A 22,201-nucleotide genomic window follows, 5' to 3' on the forward strand; every position below is an offset into this window, starting at 1 on the left:
GTAGCTGAGAGAAACCTCCACTTGAGGTGCTTGTGGAAAGTTGGTGTTCCTCTTGAGTCGAAGCCAAGGACTAAGCTCTCATCTCGAGTTGACTTGGGTCCACAGAGCCCTTTCATGTTGCTCCAGTGACCTCAGGATCCCTCTAGTCTTGAGACAGTGATCTTGGGTTTTGTCTGGAGTGCTATCAAGGATATCAAGGCTCCTTTCACGTTTGATGTGGAACTCGGAATTGCTCTGCACGCAGTGAAGAGGAATCAGGCCTCATCTCGCGGCGAGGGGGAAGTCTCATGGTTTTTCTCGAGTTGCGGCCGGAACCTGGGGTATATTCTCGAGTTACGACGGGGAGGGCCCTTCCAGACACGTGTTTGTTCAGCGACGTCAGGACTCCTGCCTAGGTGCGAGGGACACCTCGGGATTCTCCTCGAGTCTTGGCATGGCAATTGGGACGCGTCTCCACGTGAGGCGGGAGACCCAGGGTCCCTTTCCACGTGCCACAGGGATCCTGGGACTCCTATCCATTTTCAAGAGGAGTCAGGCATCGTCTCCTTTGGAAGCATTGATCTGATCGGACCTCTCGAGTTTTCAAAGGATGTGAGGCCTCCGTTCGCGTTGAGGCGGAGGACTAGATCTTTCTCTGTGGTCTCCACAGGGGATTCAGACAACCCTTCGTCTTGGGAGATGCAAGACGAGCCTGCATTCAATTCACTTCTGGGATATCCGGCCTTACTTTGAGTCAGAGCATCTCGGTGTCCATTCCACTTGAGGCCACAAACTCAGGGTCCCTCTCACATACCTGTAGCTGAGAAAAACCTCCACTTGAGGTGCTTGTGGAAAGTTGGTGTTCCTCTTGAGTCGAAGCCAAGGACTAAGCTCTCATCTCGAGTTGACTTGGGTCCACAGAGCCCTTTCGTGTTGCTCCAGTGACCTCAGGATCCCTCTAGACTTGAGACAGTGATCTTGGGTTTTCTCTGGAGTGCCATCAAGGAAATCAAGGCTCCTTTCACGTTTGATGTGGAACACAGAAATGCTCTGCACGCAGTGCAGGGGAATCGGGCCTCATCTCGCGGCGAGGGGGAAGTCTCATGGTTTTTTTCGAGTTGCGGCTGGAACCTGTGGTATAATCGCGAGTTACTACGGGGAGGGCCCTTCCAGACACGTGTTTGTTCAGCGACGTCAGGACTCCTGCCTAGGTGCGAGGGACACCTCGGGATTCTCCTCGAGTCTTGGCATGGCAATTGGGACCCGTCTCCACGTGAGGCGGGAGACCCAGGGCCCCTTTCCATGTGAGAAAAGGATCCTGGAACTCCTATCCATTTTCAAGAGGAGTCAGGCATCGTCTCCTTTGGAAGCATTGATCTACATGGACCTCTCGAGTTTTCAAAGGATGTGAGGCCTCCGGTCGCGATGAGGCGAAGAACTAGGTCTTTCTCTGTGGTCTCCACAGGCGATTCAGACATCCCTTCGTCTTGGGAGATGCAAGACGAGCCTGCATTCAATTCACTGCAGGGATATCCAGCCTTACTTCGAGTCAGAGCATCTCGGTGTCCATTCCACTTGAGGCCACAAACTCAGGGTCCGTCTCACATACCTGTAGCTGAGAGAAGCCTCCTCTTGAGTTGCTTGTGGAAAGTTGGTATTCCCCTTGAGTCGAAGCCAGGGACTAAGCTCTCATCTCGAGTTGATTTGGGGTCCACGGAGCCCTTTCGTGTTGCTACAGTGACCTCAGGATCCCTCTAGACTTGAGACAGTGATCTTGGGTTTTCTCTGGAGTGCCATCAAGGAAATCAAGGCTCCTTTTACGTTTGATGTGGAACACGGAATTGCTCTGCACGCGATGCAGGGGAATCTGGCCTCATCTCGCGGCAAGGGGGAAGTCTCATGGTTTTTCTCGAGTTGCGGCCGGAACCTGTGGTATATTCTCGAGTTACGACATGAAGGGCCGTTCCAGACACGTGTTTGATCAGACGTCAGGACTCCTGCCTAGGTGCGAGGGACACCTCGGGATACTCCTCAGGTCTTGGCATGGCAATTGGGACGCCTCTCCATGTGAGGCGGGAGACCCAGAGTCCCTCTCCACGTGCCACAGGGATCCTGGGACTACTTTCCATTCTCAAGAGGAGTCAGGCATCGTCTCCTTTGGAAGCATTGATCTCCGCAGACCTTTCGAGTTTTCAAGGGATGTGAGGCCTCCGGTCGGGTTGAGGCGGAGAACTAGGTCTTTCTCTGTAGTCTCCACAGGGGATTCAGACATCCCTTCGTCTTGGGAGATGCAAGACGAGCCTGCATTCAATTCGCTGCAGGGATATCCGGCCTTACTTCGAGTCAGAGCATCTCGGTGTCCATTCCACTTGAGGCCACAAACTCTGGGTCCCTCTCACATACCTGTAGCTGAGAGAAGCCTCCTCTTGAGGTGCTTGTGGAAAGTTGGTATTCCTCTTGAGTTGAAGCCAGGGACTAAGCTCTGATCTCGAGTTGATTTGGGGTCCACGGAGCCCTTTCTTGTTGCTCCAGTGACCTCAGGATCCCTCTAGACTTGAGACAGTGATTTGGGGATTCTCTGGAGTGCAATCAAGGAAACCAAAGCTCCTTTCAAGTTTGATGTGGAACACGGAATTGCTCTGCACGCAGTGCAGGGGAATCAGGCCTCATCTCGCGGAGAGGGGGAAGTCTCATGGTTTTCCTCGAGTTGCGGCTGGAACCTGGGGTATATTCTCGAGTTACGATGGGGAGGGCCCTTCCAGACACGTGTTTGTTCAGCGACGTCAGGACTCCTGCCTAGGTGCGAGGGCCACCTCGGGATTCTCCTCGAGTCTTGGCATGGCAATTGGGACGTGTCTCCACGTGAGGCGGGAGACCCAGGGTCCCTTTCCACGTGCCACAGGCCTCCTGGGAGTCCTATGCATTTTCAAGAAGAGTCAGGCATCGGCTCCTTTGGAAGCATTGATCTCCGCGGACCTCTCGAGTTTTCAAAGGATGTGAGGCCTCCGTTCGCGATGAGGCGGAGGACTAGGTCTTTCTCTGTGGTCTCCACAGGGGATTCAGACATCCCTTCGTCTTGGGAGATGCAAGACGAGCCTACATTCAATTCACTGCAGGGATATCCGGCCTTACTTCGAGTCAGAGCATCTCGGTGTCCATTCCACTTGAGGCCACAAACTCAGGGTCCCTCTCACATACCTGTAGCTGAGAGAAGCCTCCTCTTGAGTTGCTTGTGGAAAGTTGGTATTCCTCTTGAGTCGAAGCCAGGGACTAAGCTCTCATCGCGAGTTGATTTGGGGTTCATGGAGCCCTTTCGTGTTGCTCCAGTGACCTCAGGATCCCTCTAGAATTGAGACAGTGATCTTGGGTTTTCTCTGGAGTACCATCAAGGAAATCAAGGCTCCTTTCACGTTTGATGTGCAACATGGAATTGTTCTGCACGCAGTGGAGGGGAATCGGGCCTCATCTCGCGGCGAGGGGGAAGTCTCATGGTTTTTCTCGAGTTGCGGCCGGAACCTGGGGTATATTCTCGAGTTACGACGGGGAGGGCCCTTCCAGACACGTGTTTGTTCAGCGACGTCAGGACTCCTGACTAGGTGCAAGGGACACCTCGGGATTGTCCTCGAGTCTTGGCATGGCAATTGGGACGCGTCTCCACGTGAGGCGGGAGACCCAGGGTCCCTTTCCACGTGCCACAGGGATCCTGGGACTCCTATCCATTTTCAACAGGAGTCAGTCATCGTCTCCTTTGGAAGCATTGATCTCCGCAGACCTCTCGAGTTTTCAAAAGATGTGAGGCCTCCGGTCGCGAAGAGGCGGAGGACTAGGTCTTTCTCTGTGGTCTCCACAGGGGATTCAGACATCCCTTCGTCTTCAGAGATGCAAGACGAGCCTCTATTCAGTTCACTGCAGGGATATCCGGCCTTACTTCGAGTCAAAGCATCTCGGTGTCCATTCCACTTGAGGCCACAAACTCAGGGTCCCTCTCACATACCTGTAGCTGAGAGAAGCCTCCTCTTGAGGTGCTTGTGGAAAGTTGGTGTTCCTCTTGAGTCGAAACCAAGGACTAAGCTCACATCTCGAGTTGACTTGGGGTCCACGGAGCCCTTTCGTGTTGCTCCAGTGACCTCAGGATCCCTCTAGACTTGAGACAGTGATTTTGGGTTTTCTCTGGAGTGCCATCAAGGAAATCAAGGCTCCTTTCACTTTTGATGTGGAACACGGAATTGCTCTGCACGCAGTGCAGGGGAATCGGGCCTCATCTCGTGGCGAGGGGGAAGTCTCATGGTTTTTCTCGAGTTGCAGCCGGAACCTGTGGTATATTCTCGAGTTACGACGGGGAGGGCCCTTCCAGACACGTGTTTGTTCAGCGACGTCAGGACTCCTGCCTAGGTGCAAGGGACACCTCGGGATTGTCCTCGAGTCTTGGCATGGCAATTGGGACGTGTCTCCACGTGAGGCGGGAGACCCAGGGTCCCTTTCCACGTGCCACAGGGATCCTGGGACTCCTATCCACTTTCAAGAGGAGTCAGGCATCGTCTCCTTGGGAAGCATTGATCTCCTCGGACCTCTCGAGTTTTCAAAGGATGTGAGGCCTCCGTTCGCGTTGAGGCGGAGGACTAGGTCTTTCTCTGTGGTCTCCACAGGGGATTCAGACATCCCTTCGTCTTGGGAGATGCAAGACCAGCCTGCATTCAATTCACTGCAGGGATATCCGGCCTTATTTCGAGTCAGAGCATCTCGGTGTCCATTCCACTTGAGGCCACAAACTCAGGGTCCCTCTCACATACCTGTAGCTGAGAGAAGCCTCCTCTTGAGGTGCTTGTGGAAAGTTGGTATTTCTCTTGAGTCGAAGCCAGGGACTAAGCTCTCATCTCGAGTTGATTTGGGGTCCACGGATCCCTTTCGTGTTGCTCCAGTGACCTCAGGATCCCTCTATACTTGAGCCAGTGATCTTGGGTTTTTTCTGGAGTGCCATCAAGGAAATCAAGGCTCCTTTCACGTTTGATGTGGAACACGGAATTGCTCTGCACGAAGTGCAGGGGAATCAGGCCTCATCTCACGGCGAGGGGGAATTCTCATGGTTTTTCTCGAGTTGCGGCCGGAACCTGAGGTATATTCTCGAGTTACGACGGAGAGGGCCCTTCCAGACCCGTGTTTGTTCAGCGACGTCAGGACTCCTGCCTAGGTGCGAGGGACACCTCGGGATTCTCCTCGAGTCTTGACATGGCAATTAGGACGCGTCTCCACGTGAGGCGGGAGACCCAGGGTCCCTTTCCACGTGCCACACGGATCCTGGGACTCCTATCCATTTCCAAGAGGAGTGAAGCATCGTCTCCTTTGGAAGCATTGATCTCCGCGGACCTCTCGAGTTTTCAAAGGATGTGAGGCCTCCGGTCGCGATGAGGCGGAGGACTAGGTCTTTCTCTGTGGTCTCCACAGGGGATTCAGACATCCCTTCATCTTGGGAGATGCAAGACGAGCCTGCATTCAATTCACTGCAGGGATATCCGGCCTTACTTCGAGTCAGAGCATCTCCGTGTCCATTCCACTTGAGGCCACAAACTCAGAGTCCCTCTCACATACCTGTAGCTGAGAGAAGCCTCCTCTTGAGGTGCTTGTGGAAAGTTGGTATTCCTCTTGAGTCGAAGCCAGGGACTAAGCTCTCATCTCGAGTTGATTTGGGGTCCATGGAGCCCTTTCGTGTTGCTCCAGTGACCTCAGGATCCCTCTAGAATTGAGACAGTGATCTTGGGTTTTCTCTGGAGTGCCATCAAGGAAATCAAGGCTCCTTTCACGTTTGATGTGGAACATGAAATTGCTCTGCACGCAGTGCAGGGGAATCGGGCCTCATCTCGCGGCGAGGGGGAAGTCTCATGGTTTTTCTCGAGTTGCGGCCGGAACCTGGGGTATATTCTCGAGTTACAACGGGTGGGCCCTTCCAGACATGTGTTTGTTCAGCGACGTCAGGACACCTGCCTAGGTGCGAGGGACACCTAGGGATTCTCCTCGAGTCTTGGCATGGCAATTGGGACGCGTCTCCACGTGAGGCGGGAGACCCAGGGTCCCTTTCCACGTGCCACAGGGATCCTGGGACTCCTATCCATTTTCAAGAGGAGTCAGGCATCGTCTCCTTTGGAAGCATTGATCTCCACGGACCTCTCGAGTTTTCAAAGGATGTGACGCATCCGGTCGTGATGAGGCGGAGAACTAGGTCTTTCTCTGTGGTCTCCACCGGGGATTCAGACATCCCTTCGTCTTGGGAGATGCAAGACGAGCCTGCATTCAATTCACTGCAGGGATATCCGGCCTTCCTTCTAGCCAGAGCATCTCGGTGTCCATTCCACTTGAGGCCACAAACTCAGGGTCCCTCTCACATACCTGTAGCTGAAAGAAGCCTCCTCTTGAGGTGCTTGTGGCAAGTTGATATGACTCTTGAGTCGAAGCCAGGGACTAAGCTCTCATCTCGAGTTGATTTGGGGTCCCCGGAGCCCTTCCGTGTTGCTCCAGTGACCTCAGGATCCCTCTAGACTTGAGACAGTGATCTTGGGATTTCTCTGGAGTGCCATCAAGGAAATCAAGGCTCCTTTCACGTTTGATGTGGAACGCGGAATTGCTCTGCACGCAGTGAAAGGGAATCGGGCCTCATCTCGCGGCGAGGGTGAAGTCTCATGGTTTTTCTCGAGTTGCGGCCGGAACCTGGGGTATATTCTCGAGTTACGACGGGGAGGGCCCTTCCAGACACGTGTTTGTTCAGCGACCTCAGGACTCCTGCCTAGGTGCAAGGGACACCTCGGGATTCTCCTCGAGTCTTGGCATGGCAATTGGGACGCGTCTCCACGTGAGGCGGGAGACACAGGGTCCCTTTCCACGTGCCACAGGGATCCTGGGACTCCTATCCATTTTCAAGAGGAGTCAGGCATCGTCTCCTTTGGAAGCATTGATCTCCGCGGACCTCTCGAGTTTTCAAAGGATGTGAGGCCTCCGGTCGCGATGAGGCGGAGAACTAGGTCTTTCTCTGTGGTCTCCACAGGGGATTCAGACACCCCTTCGTCTTGGGAGATGCAAGGCGAGCCTGCATTCAATTCACTGCAGGGATATCCGGCCTTACTTCGAGTCAGAGCATCTCCGTGTCCATTCCACTTGAGGCCACAAACTCAGGGTCCCTCTCAGATACTTGTAGCTGAGAGAAGCCTCCTCTTGAGGTGCTTGTGGAAAGTTGGTATGACTCTTGAGTCGAAGCCAGGCACTAAGCTCTCATCTCGAGTTTATTTGAGGTCCTCGGAGCCGTTTCCTGTTGCTCCAGTGACCTCAGGATCCCTCTAGACTTGAGACACTGATCTTGGGTTTTCTCTGGAGTGCCATCAAGGAAATCAAGGCTCCTTTCACGTTTGATGTGGAACACGTAATTGCTCTGCACGCTGTGCAGGGGAATCGGGCCACATCTCGCGGCGAGGGGGAACTCTCATGGTTTTTCTCGAGTTGCGGCCGGAACCTGGGGTACATTCTCAAGTTAATACGGGGAGGGCCCTTCCAGACACGTGTTTGTTCAGTGACGTCAGGACTCCTGCCTAGGTGCCAGGGACACCTCGGGATACTCGCCGAGTCTTGGCATGGCAATTGGGACGCATCTCCACGTGAGGTGGAAGACCCAGTGTCTCTTTCCACGTGCCACAGGGATCCTGGGACTCCTATGCATTTTCAAGAAGAGTCAGGCATCGTCTGCTTTGGAAGAATTGATCTCCACGGACCTCTCGAGTTTTCAAAGGATGTGAGGCCTCCGGTCGCGATGAGGCGGAGAACTAGTTCTTTCTCTGTGGTCTCCACAGGGGATTCAGACATCCCTTCGTCTTGGGAGATGCAAGACGAGCCTGCACTCAATTCACTGCAGGGATATCCGGCCTTACTTCGAGTCAGAGCCTCTCGGTGTCCATTCCACTTGAGGCCACAAACTCAGGGTCCCTCTCACATACCTGTAGCTGAGAGAAGCCTCCTCTTGAGGTGCTTGTGGAAAGTTGGTATGACTCTTGAGTCGAAGCCAGGGACTAAGCTCTCATCTCGAGTTGATTTGGGGTCCACGGAGCCCTTTCGTGTTGCTACAGTGACCTCAGGATCCCTCTAGACTTGAGACAGTGATTTTGGGTTTTATCTGGAGTGCCATCAAGGAAATCAAGTCTCCTTTCACGTTTGATGGGGAACACGGAATTGTTCTGCTCACAGTGCAGGGGAATCGGTCCTCATCTCGTGGCGAGGGGTAAGTCTCATGGTTTTTCTCGAGTTGTAGACGGAATCTGGGGTATATTCTCGAGTTACGACGGTGGGGGCCCTTCCAGACACGTGTTTGTTCACTGACATCAGCACTCCTACCTAGGTGCGAGGGACACCTCGGGATTCTCCTCGAGTCTTGGCATGGCAATTGGGACGCATCTCCACGTGAGGCGGGAGACCCAGGGACCCTTTCCACGTGCCACAGGGATCCTGGAACTCCTATTCATTTTCAAGAGGAGTCAGGCATCGTCTCCTTTGGAAGCATTGATCTGATCGGACCTCTCGAGTTTTCAAAGGATGTGAGGCCTCCGTTCGCGTTGAGGCGGAGGACTAGATCTTTCTCTGTGGTCTCCACAGGGGATTCAGACAACCCTTCGTCTTGGGAGATGCAAGACGAACCTGCATTCAATTCACTTCAGGGATATCCGGCCTTACTTTGAGTCAGAGCATCTCGGTGTCCATTCCACTTGAGGCCACAAACTCAGGGTCCCTCTCACATACCTGTAGCTGAGAGAAACCTCCACTTGAGGTGCTTGTGGAAAGTTGGTGTTCCTCTTGAGTCGAAGCCAAGGACTAAGCTCTCATCTCGAGTTGACTTGGGTCCACAGAGCCCTTTCATGTTGCTCCAGTGACCTCAGGATCCCTCTAGTCTTGAGACAGTGATCTTGGGTTTTGTCTGGAGTGCTATCAAGGATATCAAGGCTCCTTTCACGTTTGATGTGGAACACGGAATTGCTCTGCACGCAGTGAAGGGGAATCAGGCCTCATCTCGCGGCGAGGGGGAAGTCTCATGGTTTTTCTCGAGTTGCGGCCGGAACCTGGGGTATATTCTCGAGTTACGACGGGGAGGGCCCTTCCAGACACGTGTTTGTTCGGCGACGTCAGGACTCCTGCCTAGGTGCGAGGGACACCTCGGGATTCTCCTCGAGTCTTGGCATGGCAATTGGGACGCGTCTCCACGTGAGGCGGGAGACCCAGGGTCCCTTTCCACGTGCCACAGGGATCCTGGGACTCCTATCCATTTTCAAGAGGAGTCAGGCATCGTCTCCTTTGGAAGCATTGATCTGATCGGACCTCTCGAGTTTTCAAAGGATGTGAGGCCTCCGTTCGCGTTGAGGCGGAGGACTAGATCTTTCTCTGTGGTCTCCACAGGGGATTCAGACAACCCTTCGTCTTGGGAGATGCAAGACGAGCCTGCATTCAATTCACTTCTGGGATATCCGGCCTTACTTTGAGTCAGAGCATCTCGGTGTCCATTCCACTTGAGGCCACAAACTCAGGGTCCCTCTCACATACCTGTAGCTGAGAAAAACCTCCACTTGAGGTGCTTGTGGAAAGTTGGTGTTCCTCTTGAGTCGAAGCCAAGGACTAAGCTCTCATCTCGAGTTGACTTGGGTCCACAGAGCCCTTTCGTGTTGCTCCAGTGACCTCAGGATCCCTCTAGACTTGAGACAGTGATCTTGGGTTTTCTCTGGAGTGCCATCAAGGAAATCAAGGCTCCTTTCACGTTTGATGTGGAACACAGAAATGCTCTGCACGCAGTGCAGGGGAATCGGGCCTCATCTCGCGGCGAGGGGGAAGTCTCATGGTTTTTTTCGAGTTGCGGCCGGAACCTGTGGTATAATCGCGAGTTACTACGGGGAGGGCCCTTCCAGACACGTGTTTGTTCAGCGACGTCAGGACTCCTGCCTAGGTGCGAGGGACACCTCGGAATTCTCCTCGAGTCTTGGCATGGCAATTGGGACCCGTCTCCACGTGAGGCGGGAGACCCAGGGTCCCTTTCCACGTGCCACAGGGATCCTGGGACTCCTATCCACTTTCAAGAGGAGTCAGGCATCGTCTCCTTGGGAAGCATTGATCTCCTCGGACCTCTCGAGTTTTCAAAGGATGTGAGGCCTCCGTTCGCGTTGAGGCGGAGGACTAGGTCTTTCTCTGTGGTCTCCACAGGGGATTCAGACATCCCTTCGTCTTGGGAGATGCAAGAGGACCCTGCATTCAATTCACTGCAGGGATATCCGGCCTTACTTCGAGTCAGAGCATCTCGGTGTCCATTCCACTTGAGGCCACAAACTCAGGGTCCCTCTCACATACGTGTAGCTGAGAGAAGCCTCCTCTTGAGGTGCTTGTGGAAACTTGGTATTCCTCTTGAGTCGAAGCCGGGGACTAAGTTCTCATCTCGAGTTGATTTATGGTCCACGGAGCCCTTTCGTGTTGCTCCAGTGACCTCAGGATCCCTCTAGACTTGAGACAGTGATCTTGGGTTTCTCTGGAGTGCCTTCAAGGAAATCAAGTCTCCTTTCACGTTTGATGTGGAACATGAAATTGCTCTGCATGCAGTGCAGGGGAATCGGGCCTCATCTCGCGACGAGGGGTAAGTCTCATGGTTTTTCCCGAGTTGCGGCCGGAACCTGGGGTATATTCTCGAGTTACGACGGGAAGGGCTCTTCCAGACACGTGTTTGTTCAATGACGTCAGGACTCCTGCCTAGGTTCGAGGGACACCTCGGGATTCTCCTCGAGTCTTGGCATGGCAATTGGGATGGTTCTCCACGTGAGGCGGGAGACCCAGGGTCCCTTTCCACGTGCCACAGGGATCCTGGGACTCCTATCCATTTTCAGTAGGAGTCAGGCATCGTCTCCTTTGGAAGCATTGATCTCCGTGGACCTCTCGAGTTTTCAAAGGATGTGAGGCCTCCGGTCGCGATGAGCTGGAGAACTAGGTCTTTCTCTGTGGTCTCCACAGGGGATTCAGACATCGCTTCACCTTGGGAGATGCAAGACGAGCCTGCATTCAATTCACTGCAGGGATTTCCGGCCTGACTTCGAGTCAGAGCATCTCGGTGTCCATTCCACTTGAAGCCATAAACTCAGGGTCCCTCTCACATACCTGTAGCTGAGAGAAGCCTCCACTTGAGGTGCTTGTGGAAAGTTGGTGTTCCACTTGAGTTGAAGCCAGGGACTAAGATCTCATCTCGAGTTGATTTGGGGTCCACGGAGCCCTTTCGTGTTGCTCCAGTGACCTCAGGATCCCTCTAGACTTGAGACAGTGATCTTGGGTTTTCTCTGGAGTGTCATCAAGGAAATCAAGGCTCCTTTAATGTTTTATCTGGAACACCGAATTGCTCTGCACGCAGTGCAGGGGAACTGGGCCTCATCTCGCGGCGAGGGGGAAGTCTCATGGTTTTTCTCGAGTTGCGGCCGGAAGCTGGGGTATATTCTCGAGTTACCACGGATAGGGCCCTTCCAGACACGTGTTTGTTCAGCGACGTGAGGACTCCTGCCTAGGTGCGAGGGACACCTCGGGATTCTCCTCGAGTCTTGGCATGGCAATTGGGACGCGTCTCCACGTGAGGCGGGAGACCCAGGGACCCGTCCATGTGGACAGGAATCCTGGGACTGCTAACCATTTTCAAGAGGAGTCAGGCATCGTCTCCTTTGGAGGCATTGATCTCCGCAGACCTCTCGAATTTTCAAAGGATATGAGGCCTCGGTCGCGAGGAGGTGGAGAACTAGGTCTTTCTCTGTGGTCTTCTCAGGGGATTCAGACATCCCTTCGTCTTGGGAGATGCAAGACGAGCCTGCATTCAATTCACTGCAGGGATATCTGGCCTTACTTTGAGTCAGAGCATTTCGGTGACCATTCGACTTGAGGCCACAAACTCAGGGTCCCTCTCACATACCTGTAGCTGAGAGAAGCCTCCTCTTGAGGTGCTTGTGGAAAGTTGGTATTCCTCTTGAGTCGAAGCCAGGGACTAAGCTCTCATCTCGAGTTGATTTGGGGTCCACGGAGCCCTTTCGTCTTGGTCCAGTGACCTCAGGATCCCTCTAGACTTGAGACAGGGATCTTGGGTTTTCTCTGGAGTGCCATCAAGGAAATCAAGGCTCCTTTCAAGTTTGATGTGGAAAACGGAATTGCTTTGCACGCAGTGCAGGGGAATCGGGCCTCATCTCGCGGCGAGGGGGAAGTCTCATGTTTTTTCTCGATTTGCGGACGGAACCTGGGATATATTCTCGAGTTACAAGGGGGAGGGCCCTTCCAGACACGTGTTAGTTCAGAGACGTCAGGACTCCTGCCTAGGTGCGAGGGACACCTCGGGATTCTCCTCGAGTCTTGGAATGGCAATTGGGACGCGTCTCCACGTGAGGCGGGAGACCCAGGGTCCCTTTCCACGTGCCACAGGGATCCTGGGACTCCTATCCATTTTCAAGATGAGACAGGCATCGTCTCCTTTGGAAGCATTGATCTCCGCGGACCTCTCGAGTTTTCAAAGGATGTGAGGCCTCCGGTCGCGATGAGGCGGAGAACTAGGTCCTTCTCTGTGGTCTCCACAGGGGATTCAGACATCCCTTCATCTTGGGAGATGCAAGACGAGCCTGCATTCAATTCACTGCAGGGATATCCAGCCTTACTTCGAATCAGTGCATCTCGTTGTCCATTCCACATGAGGCCACAAACTCAGGGTCCCTGTCACATACCTGTGGCTGAGAGAAGACTCCTCTTGAGGTGCTTGTGGAAACTTGGAATTCCTCTTGAGTCGAAGCCAGGGACTAAGCTCTCATCTCGAGTAGATTTGGGGTCCACGGACAACTTTCGTGTTGCTCCAGTGACCTCAGGATCCCTCTAGACTTGAGACAGTGATCTTGGGTTTTCTCTGGAGTGCCATCAAGGAAATCAAGGCTCCTTTCACGTTTGATGTGGAACACGGAATTGCTCTGCACGCAGTGCAGGGGAATCGGGCCTCATCTCGCGGCGAGGGGGAAGTCTCATGGTTTTTCGCCACTTGTGCCCAGAACCTGGGGTATATTTTCGAGTTAAGACGGGGGGGGGCGGGCCCTTCCAGACACGTGTTTGTTCAGCGAAGTCAGGACTCCTGCCTAAGTGCGAGGGACACCTCGGGATTCTCCTCGAGTCTTGGCATGGCCATTGGGACGCGTCTTCACGTGAGGTGCGAGACCCAGGGTCCCTTTCCACGTGCCACAGGGATCCTGGGACTCCTATCCATTTTCGAGAGGAGTCAGGCATCATCGCTTTTGGAAGCATTGATCTCCGCGGACCTCTCGAGTTTTCAAAGGTTGTGAGGCCTCCGGTCACGATGAGGAGGAGAACTAGGTCTTTCTCTGTGGTCTCCACATTGGATTCAGATATCCCTTCCCTTGGGAGATGCAAGACGAGCCTGCATTCAATTCACTGCAGGGATATCTGGCCTTACTTCGAGTCAGAGCTTCTCGGTGTCCAATCCACTTGAGGCCACAAACTCAGGGTCCCTCTCACATATCTGTAGCTGAGAGAAGCCTCCTCTTGAGGTGCTTGTGGAAAGTTTGTAATCCTCTTGAGTCAAAGCCATGGACTAAGCTCTCATCTCGAGTTGATTTGGGGTCCACAGAGCCCTTTCGTGTTGCTACAGTGACCTCAGGATCCCTCTAGACTTGAGACAGTGATCTTGGGTTTTCTCTGGAGTGCCATCAAGGAAATCAAGGCTCCTTTCACGTTTGATGAGGAACACGGAATTGCTCTGCACGCAGTGCAGGGGAATCGGGCCTCATCTCGTGGCGAGGGGGAAATCTCATGGTTTTTCTCGAGTTGCGGCCGGAACCTGGGGTATATTCTCGAGTTACGACGGGGAGGGCCCTTCCAGACCCGTGTTTGTTCAGCGACGTCAGGACTTCTGCCTAGGTGCGATGGACACCTCGGAGTTATCCTCGAGTCTTGGCATGGCAATTGGGACGCGTCTCCACGTGAGGTACGAGACCCAGGGTCCCTTTCATTGTGCGACAGGGATCCAGGGACTCCTATCCATTTTCAAGAGGAGTCAGGCATCGTCTCCTTTGGAAGCATTGATCTCCGTGGACCTCTCAAGTTTTCAAAGGATGTGAGGCCTCCGGTCGCGATGAGGCGGAGAACTAGGTCTTTCTCTGTGGTATCCACATTGGATTCAGACATCCCTTTGCTTGGGAGATGCAAGACGAGCCTGCATTCAATTCACTGCAGGGATATCCGGCCTTACTTCGTGTCAGAGCATCTCGGTGTCCATTCCACTTGAGGCCACAGACTCAGGGTCCCCCTCACATACCTGTAGCTGAGAGAAGCCTCCTCTTGAGGTGCTTGTGGAAAGTTGGTATTCCTCTTCATTCGAAGCCAGGGACTAAGCTCTCATCTCGAGTAGATGTGGGGTCCACGGAGCCCTTTCGTGTTGCTACAGTGACCTCAAGATCCCTCTAGACTTGAGACAGTGATCTTGGGTTTTCTCTGGAGTGCCATCAAGGAAATCAAGGCTCCTTTCACGTTTAATGAGGAACACGGAATTGCTCTGCACACAGTGCAGGGGATTCGGGCCTCATCTCGTGGTTAAGGTGAAGTCTCATGGTTTTTCTCGAGTTGCGGCCGGAACCTGGGGTATATTCTCGAGTTACGACGGGGAGGGCCATTCCAGACACGTGTTTGTTCAGCGACGTCAGGACTCCTGCCTAGGTGCGAGGGACACCTCGGGATTCTCCTCGAGTCTTGGCATGGCAATTGGGAGGCGTCTCCACGTGAGTCGGGAGACCCAGCGTCCCTTTCCACGTGCCACAGGGATCCTGGGACTCCTATCCATTTTCAAGAGGAGTCAGGCATCGTCTCCTTTGGAAGCATTGATCTCCGCGGACCTCTCGAGTTTTCAAAGGATGTGAGGCCTCTGGTCGCGATGAGGCGGAGAAATAGGTCTTTCTCTGTGGTCTCCACAGGGGATTCAGACATCCCTTCGTCTTGGGAGATGCAAGACGAGCCTGCATTCAATTCACTGCAGGGATATCCGGCCTTACTTCGAGTCAGAGCATCTCGGTGTCCATTCCACTTAAGGCCACAAACTCAGGGTCCTCTCACATACCTGTAGCTGACAGAAGCCTCCTCTTGAGGTGCTTGTGGAAAGTTGGTATTCCTCTTGACTCGAAGCGAGGGACTAAGCTCTCATCTCGAGTTGATTTGGGGTCCACGGAGCCCTTTCGTGTTGCTCCAGTGACCTCAGGATCCCTCTAGACTTGAGACAGTGATCTTGGGTTTTCTCTGGAGTGCCATCAAGGAAATCAAGGCTCCTTTCACGTTTGATGTGGAACACGGAATTGCTCTGCACGCAGTGCAGGGGAATCGGGCCTCATCTCGCGGCGAGGGGGAATTCTCATGGTTTTTCTCGAGTTGCGGCCGGAACCTGGGGTATATTCTGGAGTTACGATGGGGAGGGCCCTTCCAGACACGTGTTTGTTCAGCGACGTCAGGACTCCTGCCTAGGTGCGAGGGACACCTCGGGATTCTCCTCGAGTCTTGGCATGGCAATTGGGCCGCGTCTCCACGTGAGGCGGGAGACCCAGTGTCCCTTTCCACGTGCCACAGGGATCCTGGGACTCCTATCCATTTTCAAGAGGAGTCAGGGATCGTCTCGTTTGGAAGCATTGATCTCCGCGGACCTCTCGAGTTTTCAAAGGATGTGCGGCCTCCGTTCGCGTTGAGGCGGAGGACTAGGTCTTTCTCTGTGGTCTCCACAGGGGATTCAGACATCCCTTCATGTTGGGAGATGCAAGACGAGCCTGCTTTCAATTCACTGCAGGGATATCCGGCCTTACTTTGAGTCAGAGCATCTCGGTGTCCATTCCACTTGAGGCCACAAACTCATGGTCCCTCTCACATACCTGTAGCTGCGAGAAGCCTCCTCTTGAGGTGCTTGTGGAAAGTTGGTGTTCCTCTTGAGTCGAAACCAAGGACTAATCTCTCGTCTCGAGTTGACTTGGGGTCCACGGAGCCCTTTCGTGTTGCTCCAGTGACCTCAGGATCCCTCTAGACTTCAGACACTGCTTTTGGGTTTTCTCTGGAGTGCCATCAAGGAAATCAAGGCTCCTTTCACGTTTGATGTGGAACACGGAATTGCTCTGCACGCAGTTCAGGGGAATCGGGCCTCATCTCGCGGCGAGGGGGAAGTCTCATGGTTTTTCTCGAGTTGCGGCCGGAACCTGTGGTATATTCTCGAGTTACGACGGGGAGGGCCCTTCCAGACACGTGTTTGTTCAGCGACATCAGGACTCCTGCCTAGGTGCGAGGGACACCTCGGGATTCTCCTCGAGTCTTGGCATGGCAATTGGGACGCGTCTCCACGTGAGGCGGGAGACCCAGGGTCCCATTCCACGTGCCACAGGGATCCTGGGACTCCTATCCACATTCAAGAGGAGTCAGGCATCGTCTCCTTGGGAAGCATTGATCTCCTCGGACCTCTCGAGTTTTCAAAGGATGTGAGGCCTCCGTTCGCGTTGAGGCGGAGGACTAGGTCTTTCTCTGTGGTCTCCACAGGGGATTCAGACATCCCTTCGTCTTGGGAGATGCAAGACGAGCCTGTATTCAATTCACTGCAGGGATATCCGGCCTTACTTCGAGTCAGAGCATCTCGGTGTCCATTCCACTTGAGGCCACAAACTCAGGGTCCTTCTCACATACCTGTAGCTGAGAGAAGCCTCCTCTTGAGGTGCTTGTGGAAAGTTGGCATTCCTCTTGAGTCGAAGCCAGGGACTAAGCTCTCATCTCGAGTTGATTTGTGGTCCACGGAACCCTTTCGTGTTGCTCCGTGGCCTCAGGATCCCTCTAGACTTGAGACAGTGGTCTTGGGTTTCCTCTGGAGTGCCATCAAGTAAATCAAGGCTCCTTTCACGTTTGATGTGGAACACCTAATTGCTCTGCACACAGTGCAGGGGAATCGGGCCTCATCTCCCGGCGAGGAGGAAGTCTCATGGTTTTTCTCGAGTTGCGGCCGGAACCTGGGGTATATTCTCGTGTTATGACGGGCTGAGCCCTTCCAGACACGTGTTTGTTCAGCGACGTCAGTACTCCTGCCTAGGTGCGAGGGACACCTCGGGATTCTCCTCGAGACTTGGCATGGCAATTGTGACGCGTCTCCACGTGAGGCGGGAGACCCAGGGTGCCTTTCCACGTGCCACAGGGATCCTGGGACTCCTATCCATTTTCAAGAGGAGTCAGGCATCTTCTCCTTTGAAAGCATTGATCTCCGCGGACCTCTCGAGTTTTCAAAGGAAGTGAGGCCTCCGGTCGCGATGAGGCGGAGAACTAGGTCTTTCTCTGTGGTCTCCACTGGGGATTCAGACATCCCTTCGTCTTGGGAGATGCAAGACGAGCCTGCATTCAATTCACTGTAGGGATATCCGGCCTTACTTCGAGTCAGACCAACTCGGTGTCCATTCCACTTGAGGCCAGCAAATCAGGGTCCCACTCACATACCTGTAGCTGAGAGAAGCCTCCTCTTGAGGTGCTTGTGGAAAGTTGGTATTCCTCTTGACTCGAAGCCAGGGACTAAGCTCTCATCTCGAGTTGATTTGGGGTCCACGGAGCCCATTCGTGTAGCTCCAGTGACTTCAGGGTCCCTCTAGACTTGAGACAGTGATTTTGGGTTTTCTCTGGAGTGCCATCAAGGAAATCAAGGCTCCTTTCACGTTTGATGTGGAACACGGAATTGCTCTGCACGCAGTGCAGGGGAATCGGGCCCCTGTCGCAGCGAGGGGGAAGTCTCATGGTTTTTCTCGAGTTTCGGCCGGAACCTGGGGTATATTCTCGAGTTACGACGGGGAGGGCCCTTCCAGACACGTGTTTGTTCAGCGACTTCAGGACTCCTGCCTAGGTGCGAGGGACACCTCAGGATTCTCCTCGAGTCTTCGCATTTCAATTTTGACACGTCTCCACGTGAGGCGGGAGACCCAGGGTCCCTTTCCACGTGCCACAGGGATCCTGGGACTCCTATCCATTTTCAAGAGGAGTCAGGCATCGTCTGCTTTGGAAGCATTGATCTCCGCAGACCTCTCGATTTTTCAACGGATGTGATGTCTCCGGTCGCGATGAGGTGGACGACTAGGTCTTTCTCTGTGGTCTCCACAGGGGATTCAGACATCCCTTCGTCTTGGCAGAGGCAAGACGAGCCTGCGCTCAATTCACTGCAGGGATATCCGGCCTTAATTCGAGTCAGAGCATCTCGGTGTCCATTCCACTTGAGGCCACAAACTCAGGGTCCCACTCACATACCTGTAGCTGAGAGAAGCCTCCTCTTGAGGTGCTTATGGAAAGTTGGTATTCCTCTTGAGTCGAAGCCAGGGACTAAGCTCTCATCTCGTGTTGATTTGGGGGCCAAGGAGCCCTTTTGTGTTGCTCCAGTGACCTCAGGATCCCTCTATACTTGAGACAGTGATCTTGGGTTTTCTCTGGAGTGCCATCAAGGAAATCAAGGCTCCTTTCACGTTTAATGTGGAACACAGAATTGCTCTGCACGCAGTGAAGGGGAATCGGGCCTCATGTCACAGCGAGGGGGAATTCTCATGGTTTTTCTCGAGTTGCGGCCGGAACCTGGGTTATATTATCGAGTTATGACGGGGAGGGCCCTTCCAGACACGTGTTTGTTCAGCGACGTCAGGACTCCTGCCTAGTTGCGAGGGACACCTCCGGATTCTCCTCGAGTCTTGGCATGGCAATTGGGAGGCGTCTCCACGTGAGGCGGGAGACCCAGTGTCCCTTTCCACGTGCCAAAGGGATCCTGGGACTCCTATCCATATTCAAGAAGAGTCAGGCATCGTTTCCTTTGGAAGCATTGATCTCCGCAGACCTCTCGATTTTTCATAGGACGTGATGTCTCCGGTCGCGATGAGGCGGAGGACTGGTCTTTCTCTGTCGTCTCCACAGGGGGTTCAGTCATCCCTTCGTCTTGGGAGATGCAAGACGAGCCTCCATTCAATTCACTGTAGGGATATCCGGCCTTACTTCGAGTCAGAGCATCTCGGTGTCCATTCCACTTGAGGCCACAAACTCAGGGTCCCTCTCACATACCTGTAGCTGAGAGAAGCCTCCTCTTGAGGTGCTTGTGGAAAGTTGGTATTCCTCTTGAGTCGAAGCCAGGGACTAAGCTCTCATCTCGATTTGATTTGGGGTGCACGGAAATTTTTCATGTTGCTCCAGTGACCTCAGGATCCCTCTAGACTTGAGACAGTGATTTTGGGTTTTCTCTGGAGTGCCATCAAGGAAATCAAGGCTCCTTTCACGTTTGATGTGGAACACGGAATTGCTCTGCACGCAGTGCAGGGGAATCGGGCCTCATCTCGCGGCGAGGGGGAAGTCTCATGGTTTTTCTCGAGTTGCGGCCGGAACCTGGGGTATATTCTCGAGTTACGACGGGGAGGGCCCTTCCAGACACGTGTTTGTTCAGCGACGTCAGGACTCCTGCCTAGGTGCGAGGGACACCTCGGGATTCTCCTCGAGTCTTGGCATGGCAATTGGGACGCGTCTCCACGTGAGGAGGGAGACCCAGGGTCCCTTTCCACGTGCCACAGGGATCCTGGGACTCCTATCCATTTTCAAGAGGAATCAGGCATCGTCTCCTTTGGAAGCATTGATCTCCGCAGAACTCTCGATTTTTCATAGGATTTGATGTCTCCGGTCGCGATGAGGCGGAGGACTAGGTCTTTCTCTGTGGTTTCCACAGGGGATTCAGACATCCCTTTGTCTTGGGAGATGCAAGACGAGCCTGCATTCAATTCACTGCAGGGATATCCGGCCTTACTTCGAGTCAAAGCATCTCGATGTCCATTCGACTTGAGGCCACAAACTCAGGGTCCCTCTCACATACCTGTAGCTGAGAGAAGCCTCCTCTTGAGGTGCTTGTGGAAAGTTGGTATTCCTCTTGACTCGAAGCCAGGGACTAAGCTCTCATCTCGAGTAGATTTGGGGTCCACGGAGCCCTTTCGTGTTGCTCTAGTGAACTCAGGATCCCTCTAGACTTGAGACAGTGATCTTGGGTTTTCTCTGGAGTGCCATCAAGGAAATCAAGACTCCTTTCACGTTTGATGTGGAACACGGAATTGCTCTGTACGCAGTGCAGGGGAATCGGGTCTCATCTCGCGGCGAGGGGGAAGTCTCATGGTTTTTCTCGAGTTGCGGCCGGAACCTGGGGTATATTCTCGAGTTACGACGGGGAGGGCACTTCCAGACACGTGTTTGTTCAGCGAAGTCAGGACTCCGGCCTAGGTGCGAGGGACACCTCGGGATTCTCCTCGAGTCTTGGCATGGCAATTGGGACGCGTCTCCACGTGAGGCGGGAGACCCAGGGTCCCTTTCCACGTGCCACAGGGATCCTGGGACTCCTATCCATTTTCAAGAGGAGTCAGGCATCGTCTCCGTTGGAAGAATTGATCTCCGCCGACCTCTCGATTTTTCAACGGATGTGAGGCCTCCGGTCGCGATGAGGCGGAGGACTAGTACTTTCTCTGTCGTCTCCACAGGGGATTCAGACATCCCTTCGTCTTGGGAGATGCAAGACGAGCCTGCATTCAATTCACTGCAGGGATATCCGGCCTTACTTCGAGTCAGAGCATCTCGGTGTCCATTCCACTCGAGGCCACAAACTCAGGGTCCGTCTCACATACCTTTAGCTGAGAGTAGCCTCCTCTTGAGATGCTTTTGGAAAGTTGGTATTCCTCTTGAGTCGAAGCCAGGGACTAAACTCTCATCTCGAGTTGATTTGGGGTCCACGGAACCCTTTCGTGTTGCTCCAGTGACCTCAGGATCCCTCTAGACTAGAGACAGTGATCTTGGGTTTCTCTGTAGTGCCATCAAGGAAATCAAGGCTCCTTTCACTTTTGATGTGAAACGCGGAATTGCTCTGCACGCAGTGCAGGGGAATCGGGCCTCATCTCGCGGCGAGGGGGAAGTCTCATGGTTTTTTTCGAGTTTCGGCGGGAACCCGGGGTATATTCTCGAGTTACGGCGGGGAGGGCCCTTCCAGACAAGTGTTTGTTCAGCGACCTCAGGACTCCTGCGTAGGTGCGAGGGACACCTCGGGATTTTCCTCGAGTCTTGGCATGGCAATTGGGACGCGTCTCCACATGAGGTGGGAGACACAGGGTCCCGGTCCATGTGCCACAGGGATCCTGGGACTCCTATCCATTTTCAAGAGGAGTCAGGCATCGTCTCCTTTGGAAGCATTGATCTCCGCGGACCTCTCGAGTTTTCAAAGGATGTGGGGCGTCAGGTCGCGATGAGGCGGAGAACTAGGTCTTTCTCTGTGGTCTCCACAGGGATTCAGACATCCCTTCGTCTTGGGAGATGGAAGGCGAGCCTGCATTCAATTCACTGCAGGGATATCCGGCCTTACTTCGAGGCAGAGTATCTCGGTGTCCATTCAACTTGAGGCCACAACCTCAGGGCCCTCTCAAATACATGTAGCTGAGAGAAGCCTCCTCTTTAGGTGCTTGTAGAAAGTTGGTATTCCTCTTGAGTCGAAGCCAGGGACTAAGCTCTCATCTCGAGTTGATTTGGGGCCCACGGAGCACTTTCGTGTTGCTCCAGTGACCTCAGGATCCCTCTAGACTTGAGACAGTGATCTTGGGTTTTCTCTGGAGTGCTATCAAGGAAATCAAGGCTCCTTTCACGTTTGATGTGGAACACGGAATTGCTCTGCACGCAGTGCAGGGGAATCGGGCCTCATCTTGCAGTGAGGGGGAAGTCTCATGGTTTTTCTCGAGTTGCGGCCGGAACCTGGGGTATATTCTCGAGTTACGACGGGGAGGGCCCTTCCAGACACGTGTTTGTTCAGCGACGTCAGGACTCCTGCCTAGGTGCGAGGGACACCTCGGGATTCTCCTCGAGTCTTGGCATGGCAATTGGGACGCGTCTCCACGTGAGGCGGGAGACCCAGAGTCCCTTTCCACGAGCCACAGGGATCCTGGGACTCCTATCCATTTTCAAGAGGAGTCAGGCATCGTCTCCTTTGGAACCTTTGTTCTGCGCGGACCTCTCGAGTTTTCAAAGGATGTGAGGCCTCCGGTCGCGATGAGGCAGAGAACTAGGTCTTTCCCTGTGGTCTCCACAGGGGATTCAGACATCCCTTCGTCTTGGGAGATGCAAGAAGAGCCTGCATTCAATTCACTGCAGGCATATCCACCCT

This window comes from Dama dama, chromosome 15 (genome assembly GCF_033118175.1).
Source record: "Dama dama isolate Ldn47 chromosome 15, ASM3311817v1, whole genome shotgun sequence".
Lineage (NCBI taxonomy): Eukaryota > Metazoa > Chordata > Mammalia > Artiodactyla > Cervidae > Dama > Dama dama.